Consider the following 20,206-nt stretch of genomic DNA (forward strand, 5'->3'; position numbering starts at 1 on the left):
GGCGAGCTCTACAGCGGCATAAGCGGCACCCTCCCAAGGAGCGCCTCATAGTCTTGAAACGCCTCCGTGCTCACGTTCGCTAACTTAACAAACGACAGAAGCAGGACTGTTGAGAGAGATGCGTGTCGACCATTGGGCGCTATACGTCACCTTCCCAAGTCTGGGCAAAGATCTTAGGTGTTTTCAGGGAACCAGACACAAACAGTTGTTCCCGGCGTTAACGTAAATGGCGTGTTATCTACCGATGCAAACGCGATTGCCGAGCACTTTGCTGAGCACTGTGCTCGAGCCTCTGCGTCGGAGAATTACCCTCGGCCTTTCGCACTCTCAAACGGCGGCTGGAAGGGAAATTCCTCCCCTTCACGACACGCCACAATGAATCCTATAACGCCCGCATTTACAGAGTGGGAGCTCCTCAGTGCCCTTGCACATTGCCCGGCACAGCTCCAGGGCCATATCGGATCCGCAGTCAGATGATTAAACATCTCTCATCTGACTACAAGCGATATCTCCTCGACATCTTCAACCGGATGTGGTGCGATGGCATTTTTCCATCGCAATGGCGGGAGAGCACCATAATTCCAGTGTTAAAACCCGGTAAAAACCCGCTTGATGTGGATAGCTATCGACCAATCAGCCGCACCAACGTTCTTTGTAAGCTGCTGGAATGTGTGGTGTGTCGGCGGTTGGATTGGGTCCTGGAGTCAGGTGGCCTACTGGCTCCATGTCAATGCGGCTTCTGTCCCTCGAATCTGCCATCCGTCCGAACAGCCTTTTCCAGATGCCAACACCTGTTTGCCGTCTTTTTTTATTTACGAAAAGCTTATGACACCACCTGGCGACATATCCTTGCCACATTATACGAGTGGGGTCTCCGAGGCCCGCTCCCGATTTTTATGCAAAATTTCCTGCTGCTTCGTACTTTCCATGTCCAAGTTGATGCCTCCCATAGTTCCCCCGATATCCAGGAGAATGGGGTCCCACAGGGCTCTGTATTGAGTGTCTCCCTATATTTAGTGGCCATTAATGGTCTAGCAGCAGCTGTAGGGCCGCCCGTCTCACCTCTGTATGCAGAGGACTTCAGCATTTCGCACTGCTTCACCAGTACTGATGTTGCGTAGCAGCACCTACAGGGAGCCATCCACAAGGCGCAGTCATGGGCTGTAGCCCACCGTTTCCAGTTTTCAGTCGCAAAGTCGTGCGTTATGCACTTCTGTCGGCGTCGTACCGTTCATCGAGAACCAGAAATTTACCTCAATGACGATCCACTCACTGTAGTGGAGACATATCGATTCTTCGGACTGGTTTTAGACGCCCGATTGACTTGGCTTCCTCACCTTCGTCAACTTAAGCGTAAGTGCTGGCAGCATCTCAATGCCCTCCGCTGCTCGAGCATCACCAACTAGATCGCTCTACGCTGCTGCAGCTCTACAGAGCCTTGTTTAATCGCGCCGTGATTATGGGAGTCTGGTTTATGTTCGGCGGCGCCCTCAGCGTTGCATTTACTCGACCCAGTCCACCACTGTGGCGTTCGCATAGCGACAGGAGCGTTTAGGACGAATCCAGTGACCAGCGTCCTTTTGGAGGCCGAAGTCCCTCCATTGCAGGTTAGGCGTTCACAACCGCTGGCCAGTTATGTTGCATACATTCATAGTTCTCCTGCGCATCCGAATCACCGTCTCCTGTCCCCACCCACGGCGGTTCATCTCCTACATCGGCGGCCCAGGTCAGGGCTTCCAGTTGCAGTTCGTGTCTGATCCCTTCTTTCCGAACTGGAGTCGTTGCCTTTAACCACCTTTACTTGAGGTCCATTCACGTACACCTCCATGGTATACATCTAGGCCGCGGCTTCGCCTGGACCTTGCACATGGCCCTGAGGACTCAGTTAACCCCGCGGCTATCCGCTGCCACTTCCTCTCGATTCTTGACATGTAACGAGGCCACGAACTGGTTTACAACGACGGCTCGATGGCTGATGCTCACGTCGGCTTCCCGTATGTCCATTGAGGACATATTGAATAGCCTTCCTTGCCCGATGGCTGCAGTGTTTCCACTGCCGAGCTGGTGGCTGTATCTTGTGCTCTTGAGCACATCCGTTCATGCCCTGGGGAGTAGCTTCTTCTGTGTACTTACTCCTTGAGCAGCCTACAAGCTATGGACCAGTACTACCCACGTCATCCTTTGGTAGCGACCATCCAGGAGTCCATCTATGCCCTGGAACGGTCCATTCGTTCAGTGGTGCTTGTCTGGTCTCCAGGTCATGTCGGAATTGCAGGCAACGAACTTGCCGACAGGCTACGCGGAAACCGCTTATGGAGATCGGCTTCTCTGCAACTGACCAGCGTTCAATGCTACTCCGCAAGGTTTCGTAGGTTTTGGAGCCGAAATGGCGTAAACTCAGCAGGTACAACAAACTGCGTGCCATAAAGGAGACTACGAATGTGTGGCAGTCCATGTGGGCATCTCGCAGCAACTCTGTGGCTCTCTGCCGACTGCGCATTGGCCACGCTTGGGTGACACACGGCTACCTTTTGTGCTGTGATGACCCATCTCAGTGTCGGGCGCCCGGCTGACACTGACTCCTTATAGAGAGATTGTTTGGAAGACGAGTGACTAAACCAATCATGTGTCTTTAATTAAAAACTCCAAATTTCTCGATAAAAATTCTTATGCAGCAACTGAAACAACCAGTTGCAAGGAATGGCACAAGCAACGTACTAAATTCAGGTGTGTTACCCCCTGTTTCAGTTTCGTAAATACTCCGTTATTTACTACTGAGCTGTCCTGTGGCTGCCCTGCGGCGGACTCTTCAGTTACCGGACTCGTTGCCATTAATTTCAGCTGACAACGCTTCATCGGCTAATTTAGTTTTACCTTTTATACATGACAGTGGGTTTTATCATTCTACATAAGTTTTAGCGCATGTTCTTTGTCCTTTTGAGTTGTCCACTCTAATGCTTTTAGGGTGGATGGTTTAGTGTGTCGCAGAGTGGCTGGCTTTTCCTTTTTATTCTCGTGACCGGCCAGCCACGGTCATCTGCTCTCTCGTTTTTACCCCTTCTACCTGTTTCTTGCATCTCTCTGTGGTTTTCTTTCCCGTTTTGTCCATGGTAGTGTAGGTTGTCCTTTCGCTCTTGTGTTTCTTCCTTTCTCCTTTTTCTGTGCTGTACGTCTCCTTTATTTTCTTCTTTACCTTGTGTAATTATTTTACGGGGAACAAGGGACCGATGACCTCGCAGTTTGGTCCCTTTCCCTCCCTCTCTTAAACCAACCAACCAACCAGCCAGCCAGTTTTCTGCAAAGAGCTGTCGCACGTAATAGATGGTGGTGGTGCGCTTGTCGTCACGAATAAGACGCATCAACAGTTACGTTTCTAGTTTTGAAGGAAGTTTGAACGAATCATGAAAACTTCTTTTTTCTTTCGTCTTCTGTATACTTAAACACGAACAACCGATTATCGCCATTTGGCCATCCTATCGTAACCCTGTGAGGACTATGATCCATATCAGTACTCTGCAAAGCACTGTGAAATGCGTGGCAGAGGGTACATCCCTGTGTTCTAGTTTCTAGGGTTCTTTCCCGTATGGAAGCGCTGGAAGAATGACCGTTTAGATGTCTCAGCGTGTGCTGTAACTAATCTAATCTTCTCACAATCCATACTGGAGCGATATATAGGGGGTTGCAGCATATTCTTATACTAGTCATTTAAATCCGATTCCTGAAACTTTGTATATAGGCTTTCTCGGGATAGTTCCCGTCTGTCTTAAAGTGTGTGCCACTTCACTTCTTTTACACCAGTGGCACTGTGCCGCAGGTTGAACAAACCTTCTCTGATAGTTCTGGATTTCTTACAGTTGTTATTTGGATTCGATGGGGAGTTGCCCAGTCTAAAAAATCGTTGTGTATGTCCCCACACCTACCTAGTTGGCTGCGTGTGATGTATATTGCACTCCTGACTCATTTAGGAGGATCCTGCAGTTCTTAACATTATGGCTCAAGTCAACGAAGTCACAACCCAGCTTGTCTCAGAGCCTTGCAGTCTTTGGTTCAAGCCTTCAGCTCGATCTGTTCTACGTATTTGCCTTAGGTTGTATTTCGAGGATGAACCAGCAAAATGCCATCATTTGTATCACAGAATATTGAAAATCTATTCCTTTAATACTTCTACGTATGATGTTGTATAACTTATATAGTACGCAGAAACTCAAATCCTTTGGCTTTCATTTAGTTTTGTATTAACGTTAAAAGAAAGATTTATTTAACAGCAGCCAAAGACAAACTTAAATTGTAAAGAACAGTGACGATTGTGATACAGTAGGAAACCATTGTTTACATTAGTTTTACTCTTCGGCCCATGGTGTCATGAGAATACAGTGAGAACTATGGAAAATAACTCAGCCGCCGGTATTCCTTAAATTAATTGATTTACGATTTCTTTTACCAGTACTTAAAGTTTCTACAGCCTACACTAATAGCTTTAAGCTTTCGTAATTTTTTTTCTTCCTTCACAAATAGTGCCGAGACTGTTGTTACGTTTGAAGTAATTAATAAGTGTTTAGTTTTAATTATATAACAATTTGGTTATAAAAAAATTGTGGAAACTTACGTCATTAATACGGGCTGTATACAAGGGCGAGGAATTGATTCCAGAATGAATCTTTCACTCTGCAGCGATAAGAAACTGAGGTAATTCGGATGCGCCTTATATCAGAACGTTAGCACGATCATTTGCAATTGTAGTAACAGCCTGTCGCGTTAGACAGAAAATTCTGAAGGACTGCTGACTTGCAGGTCAAACGTAAGCACTGAGTTGTGTCCACGAGGTACGCAACTTCCGCTAGCGTACGTTTTCCCGCCAGTTGCACGGATACTGGTTGGTGACGTCACTTCCTCGTTTCTGCCGCGCGCGCTTCGTAGAGTGAGATGGTGGATCATGAAATGTTCGTATGCGGTTAGGAGCCTTTTGGCTCTGATGTTGGTGGGGGAAGTGAGTTGGTGAGGGGAGGGGGCCTCGAGTTCCCGACAGAGGGCGCCAGTGGTTGGGACGATCGATGTGCGCGCAGGCAGCGCCCCGCCCCGCCCAGTTTGCGGCCGTCCTCGCACGTGCATACAGTACTTGGCGGTCATCGGCCGACGGCAGTGGAGACGGCGTCGTCTCGACGGAAAATATACTCCGCCGGTGGCGCCGATCCGGCCGCTATTCCTGGCGTCGGTGGCGGGCAGGTGGTTCGCGTCTCGGGACTCCGCTACTGGCGGCCATTTGCATTCCTGGCGGGTCGGGTTCGAGGACGGCGCGCCTCCAAGCGGCCGGCGAGTGAAGCTGCGGCCGTGCGCGCGGGCATCCACCGCGTGTGACGCAGTTAGTTCAGTCGCGTAAGCGGTGGGGTGTTGCGACGTACTTCGTCTCGGTGTCCGTCGCGTGATTTCACCGCAGCGAGCTGAACGCGGATGTATACTGCGTGTCGTCACTCCACGCAAGATCGTCCGTCGCGCTCGAAACGGGTGAGTGACTTCCGCAGCGTGGCTGTCGTGTTTAGCGGGAGGACTGGTGCGGTTCGGTGACCAGCAGTGGAAGCAGTAATGGCGGCGGCTGCGGCACCGCTGGCCACGAGGGCGCCCGAGATGCGAACCGCCAGTGACTCTGTATCGTACCGAACGTCGAACGGAGTACGTCGGCGACAATCGACCGCCAGCAGCCGACACAGTAAGGGATGCTGGTTTATCCGGCAGTCAATTTCTTTTCGTATACTATTTGTGTATAATACTGGTTCTGTTTCCCTTGTCACGTGTTCTACAAAATAGTTTGTAAGTGGAAGGAAAGACACGTGGAGTGTGGGCACCGGATCCGGCGCCACGGTGCTCATTCAATATGGCGAAGTGCGTGCGTATCGTTGCGTCTGAGGCCGGGCGTCGCGTTGCGGGTAGCATCAGCGGGCGCGGTTAGGCGCTCTTTCTGGTGTGCCGCCGTGGGGCAGGTCGCGGAGCTTTTCACACGCTTTTAGTGTTGCACTGTGCGCCGTGGACCCTCATGCTGTACCGTGCTGTGTTCAAATTGTATTTGTTATTGGCAGTGGTTTTAGACTTTCTCCCCACGGCCCAGTTGATACCCACTTTTGTTTTGACCGTTATCATTGTAATTGCATATGCGTGTAAAATATTCAGTTTACTACCGCGACATCAAAGACGAAAGAGAACTGACCATTCCGGCAGCGAGGAGCTCGTAACGGCGTCACTGGCCTGTCATGAGTATGAAACGTGTTTACTACTCATGCGTCGCTGACCCACGAGGCACCGGGGCATGTGCAGCGCCCCCAGCGACGATGCGCATCATGGTTACGTCCAAAGGGAGGTGGCGCGACCCCGAACTTAGTTTGTGATTGAGTTTTGGACACGAATGTAGAAATATGTCGTTACTGTGACGCCTTATTGGAGTTTAATAGCGACAGCTTCCTCTCCCCGCTCGTCCGGCCAAGTACTTGATTTTAATGATTCATGTATATCAACATAGTACACACATAGATACTTAGTAATTTCGTCTGATGTCATTAACGCTATTCTTCAGCCAGCAGTGTTAATTTACAATGAAAAGTGTAAAATATGGAACGAAGTCTTGCTCCACTGCCTGCCATCAATCAATATAAGGGATAATATACCACACCCTGACCAACATTTAGAATCTGGTCTGTGAAAGAGTTTGCGACATTCTTTGACTAGACTGTGAATTCTCTGCAAAGTCCCTTCTTCGCAATGCCTTCTACTTTTTCTGTCGACTGTTACACCGACAACACACGCGTTAGACATTCGAAGACTGTCCACGTGTGAGATGGGTTGTCACTACATATTATTTAGTTCAGAATGCCCCCTGTTCGGCTACTTTCGTGATGTTAGGTAGATAGTGATTTTGTGGGGTCGAAGACATGCTGAACGGACGTGTTTTAATATGTGCACTAAGCTGCTCCGGGCTACCGAACCTTTCCTGAGGTAAATTTTTTGCCTTTTGAAAAAAGGGACGTAACCCACCGTAAATGTTTATCTGTAGAATCCCTTTGTTTCGACATACTTCTACGCATACCTTCGATTTTACTAGGTAATAAACGAATCCCCAGTTCGAACAAAATGCCGATACCTGTTTTATTTATTTAAATTTACATTTTTATTTGCAAACAGAACAGTATTAATCTATTTACTAGATTTGTCATCGCCATATGAGAATTTTTTATTTTTTTAGATGCTAACGGAATGGGTATTAACGATCATTTAAACGAAATGTAGATAAACCTTTGAATGTTACCTCTTGTCTGAAGACAGGTTTAATGCTGCTCGCCACGCTACTCCATCCTATCGCATCTTTCCTGTGTAACTGTAGCTGACTGCACCCATTCCGACCATGTGACTTGGTATTCCTGTGAAATATTCCCTCACGCCCACGCCACCCCTCTATCTCCATTGCGAAATTAGTGTTCGTTGATGCCACATTCGTCTTCAAACCTGCACCTCCTTATAGTCATACACTACGAAGGTTGTTTCAGGCCGATTAATTGTAGATCCTTTCATTATTCATTCCACCCATATAATAAACCTGTTTTCTGTAACGCACTTCAAAAGCTTGTGTTCTGTGCTATTCGTGTTTCACTTCTATTAAAAGGCTGTTGCCAAGGCATTTACTTCTATTAAAAGGCTACTGCCAAGATATTGTTGTTGGGAAGCGCCTTCTTAGGTGTGATAATTTTTCTTGTTTTTAAGTAGACTAAAAACAGACAGTTCAGTTTATTCGACATAGATTTAGTTTTGTGTTTTGTGCGTGCATTTCCTCCCGTGAATGCGGCAGATTTATTTAGTCAAATACTTAACGCTTTAGTGATAGTTGTCCGTATACACGTTTAACTAGAAACGTAGGTAGGTAGGGGTGTGTTTGTGCGGAAGTGTTGTATCAAGTCACAGTCCATAATCATATAGTCACTCAATACCTTATAAGGTTTTTGAGACGGAAGTGAGGCTCATTCGTGACACCGAAACTGAGTTGGTTAATGTCATGCTGCATTATAGGTAACTAGCATTCTTCAGCGAAATTGATTTGTAAGACCGAAAGCCATCACTTGATATCGTTCAGTCTGTTGATGCAGTCGTCCTACCACATAATTGCAAAAGAAGTGAAGGATGTATTGCATGACTATTGCTTGTCGCAGTTTGATATAATATGTAGAGCAGACCTCCGTTACTCCACAACGAGGAGCTAAGTATGTTGGTGGAACGAAACAGTGTAATTCCAACGTATCCGAGCTTTCATATTTCCTTCGACAGGTCATACATTCGTTATATTTTTCGCAGAAAGTGTAAAAAAGGATTTTCGATGAATTGTCGGTGCATTTGAATCTTCCTTATCTCTAGTCTTCGACCGAATTAATTTTAGGGAACTCTAAGAGTTACTAATGTAAGGCGTTTTGCTTCACCAGGTACGTAAATATTTGTGGCCCGTACTCTGGGACCGCCCGCGAACGCCCACTGAATGAGTTCGGCTAGATTGCTATTCCCCCACCCCAAACCCTGTCAACACGAAGTATCTTCCCCTCGCAGTCCCCCTCCAATCCCTACCCCTCTGCTCCTTATCACCACCTGGTTGGACGTAAGAATACGGCGCTGTTTTTGTCATAGATCCTGTACACGACAGCGAACCAAGCACCTGGTTTAAATTTATTTCACGCAGTCACACTAAGCCAAACAAACGATTGGTATCTTTAATGTACAAATTTGTTGGATATTAGGGGCCAGAAGCAGAACAGCTGTATAACTGCTAAATTGCCAGTCTGTATTCACAGGTAAAAATACAATTTTCTTTGGTTACACAAACGACTGACAAACAGGATACTACTAGTGATTTCGCGGGCGCCTTAGAGGAACAGTGCAATGTATACTGAAATCTTAGCACCGAAGTTTGAAGGTGTACAATAGAAACTGTTAAAAGCTATTAAAGCGTTCTTCTTCGCCGTTTCAGTAAGTCTTTTTGTCACTGGAGGAAGCGGCAAAGAAGCTGATTTTTAAAATAGAAGGCACTTCTTGAGGGGCAAGTCACATTATCTACCAAATAAAGGGCAGACAAAGTATTTCCAACATTTGGATCTCCTAATGACTGGTTGGCCAAAAATTTTCACTTAAGGATCCGTGATTTGCTGTGTTTATAGAACTCGCTGGGTGCAGAGTTCGATGGTTGTACGACAGTAAAATCATAAATTTAAATTTTCAAGATAGTTGATACCGAAGTTCCTAATGTAGTAATTTACCGATAGCAGTTCCAATATGTTGCAGCTCTTTGATGCTCTTGCATACTATGTTTCGTAGTGACAGCGCAAAGAAATTACCAAGTTATACATTACATCAGAAAGTGTACTGGCAATGGTGCCTCCAGAGATCTGCTGTAGATAGGATTGCCCCTCAGGAGGCACTCTCGAATTTCTAGTGTGAAATGAAAACATGTGTCCACCGTTAGGCCTAATAAGTGTGTTTTCTGTAGAACTCTAAAGGTGAAAGCATAGTTATCTATAACCATTTGTATTTCAAGAAACAACTAGTAAAAGTTGGCTTTCTGCAATTGTTTGGGATATGGGTGTTTGTAACACTGCTGGTCCAATATATGTAAATGATCATCTTTGCTACTGTTATTTTGGCTTGAAGAGTTTTGTTTACACCCTACTGAAAGTTTCGTTTCCAAAGACCTACAGATTTTTCATGTTGGTAGTGGATACTAAACCTTATAACTGTTAGATTTGCATGGCTACTAAGATTCCATTATTTGGGACCAGATACTTTTTTGCCAATTGAAAAAAAAACTATGGATAAACCAGTTTTCAAAATACCCATCATCAAAGTGTCCACTTGCTGTTTGTTCTTTTCAGGCCTAAAATCAGTGAGTCCCACAACTACTTTGGATGATACACTGTGAAAAGAGAATGCAGTTGTCCCGATACTGACGCTGTGAACACTAAAATACTTGCTTTGGTATGGTATGACATAGAACTCTTTCTGGATACTTGCATCCTCCAAGAAATCTTTCTTCATCCTTTATCAGTAAAGTTGGTGTTGTTGCAGTTTAATTTGAGAGGTGGAGGTACTACTACTAGCAAGTGACTGAAGTATGCTTTAATCCTTTTCCCTTCACTACTTGTAGGGAACGTCCTTCCATGTGTATATTTCACATTAGATTGCTTTTTACCACCCTTTGCCACAGTTTGTCGAGACAGTTTTAACTGTTCTTAACAGGTGGCAGGAAATCGTGAGCAGGGAGGTGAAATATTGTTGGGAGTGACAGTTTGCTGTGACTACACTTTTGTTTACATTGAAATAATTTTCATATGTTGTGACAATCCTTCCTTCTCAAGTACATCATACATTTTTCTAGAATAATTATTTTCAGGTAAGGCAAACTGAAAAATCTTATGTTGCTTCAAAGCAACAGAGTGGTAATTCCATAATTTAGTGCCTTACTCTACAAATCTATTGATACTGGTGTTTCAAATTTTGGTTTTCAGTTGTAAAATTGCAATCTAGGTTTGTTAAACAGTGTCCAGCTTTCTGACTAATGCTGACCTAAAATGTATAATCCATTTAGGCTACCTGATAATCAATGCATTCATGTCCCATGTGGTGGTATACCAGATATTGGGGATGGAGATGGGACTGTACAAATAGGTGAAAGTCCTCAAGCTGTTTCCGAAACAGCTGCCATGATTTTCACTCATATGGTGGAAAAGGTTGGGGGGGGGGTGTAGTTTCAGAAGTTACATAGGAGCAAGAAACAGAACATGAAGGCCCAAAGGTAAGGATCATTAACAAAAGTAATTATGTTCAAAAAGTTCATTTGTAATTACATAACATAGATGTCTATTTGCTTAAATTTCAGGTTTATTTGTTAAGAAGTGATAGTTGTAGATCCTCAGCCAGAATCAGATGTAAGCCACTGTAACACAAATTGAGCACCCTCTACACAGCAGCTGCAGCAAGTGAAACATACATGTAAGTGTATGAGTATAATTTTTTGCTAAAATTGTGATCCCAGACACAGAGTGGAAAGGATCACATCCACCACCAATAGAGAACATGATACCTTTGCAATGTTATAAAGCATATCTAAAGGGTGTATTTGAACTCGTACCTGAGCAATGAAACATTTATGCTTAAGAGAGAGATTGTTTCTTTGTAGCAATCAACAGTGAATTCGAGTATTTTGTTGGTACTTTAGTGCACTAGGTCATACTGAAAATGCATTCCATTTTGTGATGACTAGAAATTGGTTCTTCCAGCTACTGCAGTATTTTCATATTATCAGTAATGAAGAATTGGATGAAGCTAATAGACAAACTCTAAAATTTGTCCACTTTTCTCTGCATTGTAGTTGCAGACAGTCAACTCAAAAGAATAACACGTTTTTGGTGAACAAATATTACAGCCAAGGATAGAAGCAGTTTGAAACAGCATGTAAGAAATGGGCCTCACAAAATGGGCTACAAATCTTTTATGAAGGCTGATGCTTCAGACTTGATCTCTAATTAATGAAATTTGTTGGCAAAAATATGCCCAGCAATGGTGTTAGATTTGTCTGGGATATTGCTTTGGCATTGACAGAAACTTAGCCAGAGAAACAGCATTCCAAGTGCTCGCAGATAGTTGGTTTTTAGGCAATGAATTTTGTGGCACAGTTTGGACAGACAGGATGAGAAAATGTCCTTCGAAGTGGAGCTGTAGAGCACAGCATGGCTGTTGTGACTATAGATTGAGCATTTGTTGCCATGGCAACATGTAGATGTTTCTCTGCATCTTCAAAGAAATCCATTGATGTACCAAGAGCTATGTTGTGGAAATGCCCAAAAGACATGTGGAGCTTGGTTCTTGCTGATATGTTGGAACACGTGAGGCAATACTAACCTTACGACTTATCTTAGAAGAAAGCTTAAGAAAAGGCAAACCTACGTTTCTAGCATTTGTAGACTTAGAGAAAGCTTTTGACAACGTTAACTGGAATACTCTCTTCCAAATTCTGAAGGTGGCAGGGGTAAAATACAGGGAGCGAAAGGCTATTTACAATTTGTACAGAAACCAGATGACAGTTATAAGAGTCGAGGGGCATGAAAGGGAAGCAGTGGTTGGGAAAGGAGTGAGACAGGGTTGTACCCTCTCCCCGATGTTGTTCAATCTGTATATTGAGCAAGCAGTAAAGGAAACAAAAGAAAAATTCGGAGTAGGTATTAAAATTCATGGAGAAGAAGTAAAAACTTTGAGGTTCGCCGATGACATTGTAATTCTGTCAGAGACAGCAAAGGATTTGGAAGAGCAGTTGAACGGAAAAGACAGTGTCTTGAAAGGAGGATATAAGAACATCAACAATATCAAAACGAGGATAATGGAATGTAGTCAAATTAAATCGGGTAATGCTGAGGGGATTAGATTAGGTAATGACGCTTAAAGTAGTAAAGGAGTTTTGCTATTTAGGGAGTAAAATAACTGATGATGGTCGAAGTAGAGGATATAAAATGTAGACTGGCAATGACAAGGAAATCGTTTCTGAAGAAGAGAAATTTGTTAACATCGAGTATAGATTTAAGTATCAGGAAGTCGTTTCTGAAAGTATTTGTATGGAGTGTAGCCATGTATGGAAGTGAAACATGGACGATAACCAGTTTGGACAAGAAGAGAATAGAAGCTTTCGAAATGTGGTGCTACAGAAGAATGCTGAAGATAAGGTGGGTAGATCACGTAACTAATGATGAGGTATTGAATAGGATTGGGGAGAAGAGAACTTGTGGCACAACTTGACTACAAGAAGGGTTCAGTTCGTAGGACATGTTTTGAGGCATCAAGGGATCACAAATTTAGTATTGGAGGGCAGCGTGGAGGGTAAAAATCGTAGGGGGAGACCAAGAGATGAATACACTAAGCAGATTCAGAAGGATGTAGGTTGCAGTAGGTACTGGGAGATGAAGAAGCTTGCACAGGATAGAGTAGCATGGAGAGCTGCAGCAAACCAGTCTTAGGACTGAAGACGACAACAACAACAAACATCACTTAACGATGACCAATTTCCTCAATTTCTTGATTTCACTCACAACGTTCACTACTGATGGCTGCCAAACAAATGCAAAACAATGTGGCGTCTTCAAACTTGAAACATACTATTTATAGACCGTATACTTTTTAATCCAGAGATATTTTTCAACGACTGCCATCTCCCGATTATACCGGGTACTTATGGGACCACCCTCGTAAACTGATCTACTCCATCACTAGCTCTTGCGTAATATTTTGACAAGAGAAGATTCTCTATCAAAAGAACAATGTCATCGCCGGATAAGTTATTCTTGAATTGTGAAACCTGCTTCTCATCGAATCAGTTTCCACGATGAGCTATAGATAGTGTGTAAAGCAGCCATTTGCGCTCTCTCTCTCTCTCTCTCTCTCTCTCTCTCTCTCACTCACACACACACACACACACACACACACACACACACACACACACACACACACACACACACCAACTATACAGATCCAAAAATGTTGAACTGGTGTGAAAGCGGCAACAAAAGGGCATAAGTCCACTTTGGCAAAGTTGTTCCATTTTTAGCAACCTTCTTGGTGCAACCTTGCCAAGTTCTTTTATTATACGAAATATAGCACACAGCTTTAATTATAAAACAATATTGAAACCTAATTATGTACTACATTGAATGATAGTAGTTTTCACTTACACACTTTTGAAGATTACTAGAAAATGCATGTTCCACAATCTGAAAGACAAAGCACCCACAGAATAGGAAATAACGAATAAACCTAAAATGGGCTCCAGATTTGTCATTCTTTGTGTGCCCTGTGCATTGGTGCCGATAATGGATGATTCAGGAAATTCACAGGGCACACAGAAATGGTGGCAAAGTTGCCCTAGTTTACGGTGGTTCCTGAGCAACTAGGTTGCACTTCTAGGCCTTCCTCAAATAATTTGACTACTTAGAGCACATATTATCTTGAGTTTATAACTGCACAAGTTTTGTCCAGAGATTTATACAACTGTGTGCAAAACGCAAGCATAATTGATGTAAGCCATCATACTACTGTTATTTAAGCATTATTGAGGATATTTAGCCCAGCTGCCAATCGTGTGGTTGCCACAAGTTTCAGGACCACATTCTCATTTTAAAGTGCTAAAATCAAGGAAACCAGATAAAACAATAATCCTTAAACCAACATGCATATAAGGATTAGACATTCTGCGTTATAACGTACCTTGAAAAATTGTTTGATGCTATTAGGACTCGTCACAACTTAATAAGAAGCTGCACACGCTGTCAACTCAGACCATGAAGCATCGCAAGCTCGTGCATTCACCGTTCCCGAGGTACAGTTGCAAACTAAAGCCGTTGCGATCACCTACTAACAATGATATTTACTTAACGCCCAGTGCTCAGCACCAACGGTACTACTGTCATAAAATCTTTGAGAAATATGTCTAGTCCTTGCGAATTCTAACTTACAGGTAGTTTTAAGTCAGAATGGGCTACGACCAGACAGGGATCTCTAAGATTTTAATACACAGTAGTACCGTTGGTGCTGAGCGTTAGACGTTAAGTAAATATCGTTGGTTAGTGATCGCAGCTGCTTTGTTTGCAACTATACCTCGGGAATGGTGGATGCACCGGCTTGTGATGTTTCATGGTTTGAGTTGACAATGCACGTGTGCAGCTTGTTTTAAAGTTGCGACGAGGCCTAATGGCATTAAGATTTTAAGGTAGTTTGTAACTTAAAAGTGTTTGTAATCCTTATGAGGATAATTTTATTAGGTTTCCTTAGTTTTAGCACTTGAAAATGGGATGTCACGAAACACGTTGTGGCAATAATCATACAATTGACAGCTGGGCTGAATATCCTCAATATTACAAGTATAAGGAAATTATTAAAGAAGGTATGAACAAATCTTGTCACACTTCATGCGGTGATTAAATGTATAAGAATGTACAGGCTAGAACGGTTCACAAGTGGGTACAGGGATGGGTGAATGAGGGGAGTAGTTTTCGTGTACTAGTCTGTGGAACTTGGGGTAGGAGAAAGCTAGAACCTCTTCCATAATTATGAAGTAATTATTATTTTGGTACGTCAGTACTGTGTGTAAAGTTTTTCTGTGTTCCTCGACGTGTTGACGAAATATTCCATATAAATTCTGTATTAACTGATGTAAAACGCATTTATCTCTAAAAGTCATGAACAAAGATTAATTTATTTATTTTTGCTGAATTACGTAAGTATGAATGTAATTGATATACTTATCAAAGAAGCAAGAAGTGCTTCCCGGCTGGGTTGGAGATTTTCTCCGCTCAGGGACTGGATACTTGTCTTCATTATTTCATCCTCATCGATACACAAGTCTCCAAAGTGGCGTCACCTCAAGACTTGCACCAGGCGATCCGGTCTACCCGCCGGGAGGCCCTCCCCACGCGACATCCATCTCTGACCGCGAAATGTGCAATGCATGGAGGTAAAACGAAAGTAAAGGCTAAAATAAAAAACGGTTAGTCTGTTTAATGATATTGTCGCTATTTGGTAGACTATTATTACATGATTATAGTTACCACTATAATCAACCTCTCCACAATGCACTGCGGGAGTCTACTAAACACTTACGCAGGCGTTGCTGTTATTAAGTATAAGATGCGTTCTAATATGATCTATCCACCTCCCACTACGTCGGCAGGCGTCTCTTATTTCTAGGAATTAAACAACGCGCTTCCTTTGGCGATCTGCCCACGTTATCGTGACTACATGCCCCTCTATCTCGTTGAATTTTTCATTACAAACGCAAGTCACTCTTTTCATTATAGTCCATTTTTAGAGCCATTGCTTTTCTATCTCCTAGTAATTTCCGGTATGAAAACAACGAAATTTTAAGCATATCTAACCAACTTCTGACGTTTCCTGTTATAGTGGTAAACCTAGTACAAAGACACGTTAGATATGTTTGAATAATTTTATCGAAGTGTTCAAAATGTGTGAATTCCTAAGGGACCAAACTGCTGAGGTCATCAGTCCCTAGACTTACGCACTACTTAAACTAACTTACGCTAAGCGTTTGTGGTCTTTCAGTCTAAAGTTGTTTGGAATCAAACTTCGTTGGGCATATTATCCTGTATTCCAGGGATGACAATCTCTGTAAGATTGGGAACTACTGCACAAACTACCTTTGTGGCAGTCACCAGGGAGAGCTGAGCTGGGTCGGGTAGGCTGGCGAGGCGCGATCAGTCTTCTCGGACCGCGAAGTCCGTAATGAATGGGAGGGCGACGGCTGAGCGTGCGCGTTTCCCGCCACGGGCGTCACGGCGCGTCGCGGCAGCAGCGGCGGCGACGCTGCGCAGCCGCTGAGGCGCTCTGGCAACGCCGCGCCAGCAGCAGCGCACGGCGCTGCCTCTGCCTGGAATGCACGCGCCACAGGCCGGCGCGCCGCGGCCCGTTACACTGCGTGTAGTAGCTTACTAGCCGGAAGCGGCCATGTTGTTTTTGTGCCGCCGGCCGCCGGGCGGCCACATTCCGACACGGTACAGTCGCGGCCCGTCGGCCGCGGTACACTCGCATCCAGTCCCGCAGCCCCTCCGCGACCTTGCTTAACGTCGAATGCGTGGGTGACAGCGTGCAGTGTGCTAGGGCGTACACCTACACCCGCAGTCCGTGTCAGTTCGCCTTCTGTCGCCCGCACCTAGCCATTTCCGGTGGCTGTCCGGTGAAACGTTACAGCTACTCGGTACTGCGTTTGGTTGATATTGCCAGCAGCGCTGTCGCGTTACTCAGTAACTGGTGATGTGGCTGCCAGTGCCCCCAACTTTTGAAAAAATAACAAACCTGCGCGAAGCGTATGCGCACAGGAACTAACACATTTTGGTAGCTCTCAGTAGGTCAGTCACACTTGGAACGCTGCAGTGACCACACTGCGGAAGGTAAGAAGTCCGTATTGTCATTTTTCTGGCGCGTGGTGTCAGTTTTGACAACGTCAAAATATCAATCCTCACCGATTACGTAGTTATACCGAACGTTCCTTTTGTTTCAGAAATAAACATCCCTGCTTCGAGGATGTTATTAGAGGTGGCACAGGATTATAGGAATTGATAAATGGGCAGCTCCTGGGTGTAGAGTAAATTCAGTGATTTCAGCAGTGAAGATGGGAGAATCGTGGCTACTGACATTGAAATGGACTACATCCGAACAAAGCTTATCTGACAATGAAGAGGATACTCAACGGACACCTGACTCCGGGAGATCACCTTCGACCGGGGCTATTGGCAACTCTCCAACCGTCATGGCTACATAAAAGAGCTACAGTGGGAAGAAGAGATTCAAATGACCCTCTGAAGCACTACCTAAGAATGTTCGCACCACAGCTGATAGCACGACGACACACATTCCAGGGATCACAGGGCCTACAAGGCAGCTCGGACAGCATTGTACACCGAAGAACTGTTACTTATAACAAACTAAAAGCCTTTCCTCTCTTCAGAGGGAAACTTGTTGATAAAAACAGGATTGACTGTAGAGATGCTACCGTTGAGAAGGTGAAGGCTTTATATGCACTTTGAAGTTTCCTGCTGTTCAAATCTAATAATTAAGACCTAGATGCTCCATTCTCCACTGATTGAACAGGAACGGACATCTCTCGGAGTGTAATGTAACTGAAGTGCATGTCTGAGCCAGTGTGCCTTCGATTTGACCACGCCGTACAGAAGAAAGAAGACTGACCCAAGAGCTCCAGTTTCCTGGTTAATCGAATGTTTCATAAACTGCCAGAATAGTCATACAATCGTTCAGTATGCTAGCATTAATTAGGGGTTGGTGGGTTTCAGACACAACTGCAGGTTTGAAATGTACACACCCAACAAACCCTGTAAGTATAGGTTGAAAATTATGGTCCTGAATGACACTTAATACGTATTTCATCAGTGGATATACTTACTCGGAGAAAAATAGCGATAGAATCACCCTATCTGGAGATGAAACTTGCAAAACCAACGCAGGCTGTTAGGCGGCTTTCAGAACCCATTTTTGGTACCAACCGGAATGTGATAGCTGGTAATTTTTCTTCGAAGTGGTGAAATAGTTGCGGAAGACTGGCTTCAACTATTTGGGACACTTCGCGAAAACATGAGGCAGATACAGCTTGGTTTCCGAGCGCGAGGCGGAAAACAAATGCCCAACATGTACGGCTTTACTGTAGTATGGTTTGTGCCAAATGGAAATAAAGCTGTCTTACTTGTATCATTCATGTACCATAGCAAAAATAAGTGCAGTTACTAACAAGCAAGAAATTGTTGTTAAATCACTGAGGAAGGCGTTGAAACCACTGACGAAAAATGTATCGCGTAGGCTACTAGCCGTCGGGCCAATCTGCCACCATTTACTATCTTTGTTGCCATGGTCAAAATCAGCTTGGACAATGAATTTGCCCATTTCACAGCTTTCCCACCCAATCCACTGCAGAGTGAAATTTTGTTTACGTCGCTTGCCAAGGGACTTGTGGACCCAGCTGTACGCTCGAGACTGAAGAGTACCCACAAACAACTTTAGCTGAGGTTGACAATAAGCTAGATCTTGGAAGAACCTGTACTGTTGTACAACGCCAGAATGATTCAGACAAGTAAGCGGGATGTGGAATATGCTCAAGGTGAAGTGACCGCAAAACAAAAGCCCTTTGTGCTCACTGTAAGGTGCCCATCTGTCTTCTGTACAGTTCGTATTTGCGAAAATTGCTGTAAGTGATATGCTGTGGAAATTTGATTTGTGTAACTATAGTCATGTATGTGATCAAAACTTTGTTAGCCTGATACCGATTCTCCCTCGGAGCACATTAGTGAATTAGTGATTTTTAATGTTCAACTTGCTTCCCAGTTTCATAAGCAAGTATACCTCCTGTTTTTTGTATTAGTGAATAAACCCGTTATATACCAGTAAAAGTTTTATTCTAGTACCTTTGTACTGTTTTCTGCGTGCGGGTATGCGCAGTAGCCATGTCACAACGCTTAAGACAGTGTACCCTGCCAATCACGTACACCCAACTCGCGGTGTGTCGTTTTCCCCCGTCTCGGCAGTGCACATAGTTTCTCTTCCAGCGTTTCCCATTAAAGTTTCTTTGGCACCTCCGTGCAGCTTTTTGAATTTTTTCTGTCTTCTGGTATTACTTCATGCGGTAAGGTCCCACAATGAAGAACAGTGTTAGACGTCTTTCGTGCAATAAATTTGAGCCCATCTGTTTTCTCCATGGCTAGATTCGTGGCAGTGCCATCCACTCTCTTTGGGTTGAACTAGATCGCCGTTCGTGTAGCCAAATCATCTGATCCTAAATGTTTCTACTCGTATTACAGTTAAGGTTAGTCGGATGCCAATATTTGCAACTGTATTTCGTGACGTATCTGACGACCACTACTGTCCACAACTGCTTAGTCTGCGAAGGCTTTTTTGGAGCTTCAGACGTCGTCCGTCAGATTGTTTACGCATCGGAATTAGCAGTGGCCCTATCATACTACAGTGTGGTTGCTAATGACGGTGCCTACTCATTAAGACGGAGTACTGAATTCTGTATTCCAAGCCACAAATAATGCCCTCTTATCCCTGTGTGAAAAATACTTGACATCAGGTAATTGCTCCATTTGAAAATTTGCTACATTTTATCCAATATCGCTTCCTGAAGTTTCTGAAAGGCATCTTACATTGGCTGACATACCATGTTAATAGGTAGCAAAAAGGTCCTGATACCACGTTCTCTGAGTAGTTTTTGTGAAACACAAGATTCATAGTAAGCATTGCATTTGGGATTGGAGGCGCGTAGACTATTATTTACCCTATACAACCTTAAAATTGCCGAGCACACGAATCATTTTTCTGGTAAAGGTCGCAGCAATGAATCGGCCCTCCGAAGCACATGTGTACCAAGGCAGTCATGATTTCCCTTCTGTTTTGCGATGCGATGTCACAGCACTGCATCCCGTATAGCTACGGAATGTGTTGTCCCCACATCCAGGACATACTGAACAAGATTCACAGCGATGAAGTTAAGATAAACTCTATGGATACAACGTTGTCCCTGTTCTAAGAAATAAACGCTACGATCTAAACGTGAAGAGAACCACCAGAACGGAAATAAAATGAGTAACCTCATTCTAAAACCTTGGCACATTGTCACAGAATAATACCT

The 20,206-nt window shown here is 44.2% G+C and overlaps 1 protein-coding gene across 4 annotated transcripts in view; it reads left to right on the top strand.

The window, feature by feature from the left end:
• Positions 1-20,206, top strand: part of LOC126260873 (serine/threonine-protein phosphatase 4 regulatory subunit 1-like) — a 337,252-nt gene that overhangs the window by 204,484 nt on the left and 112,562 nt on the right. For 2 of the 4 annotated variants that reach the window (XM_049958310.1, XM_049958311.1), the window contains exon 1: positions 5,342-5,704. The exons of the other annotated variants lie outside the window; for them this stretch is intronic. The gene's annotated coding sequence lies outside the window, so the exon portion shown is untranslated. Of the gene's footprint in view, positions 1-5,341; positions 5,705-20,206 lie in introns of those variants that run through there. 4 annotated transcript variants of the gene reach the window in all.

This window comes from Schistocerca nitens, chromosome 5 (genome assembly GCF_023898315.1).
Source record: "Schistocerca nitens isolate TAMUIC-IGC-003100 chromosome 5, iqSchNite1.1, whole genome shotgun sequence".
In the NCBI taxonomy this organism is placed as follows: Eukaryota; Metazoa; Arthropoda; class Insecta; order Orthoptera; family Acrididae; genus Schistocerca; species Schistocerca nitens.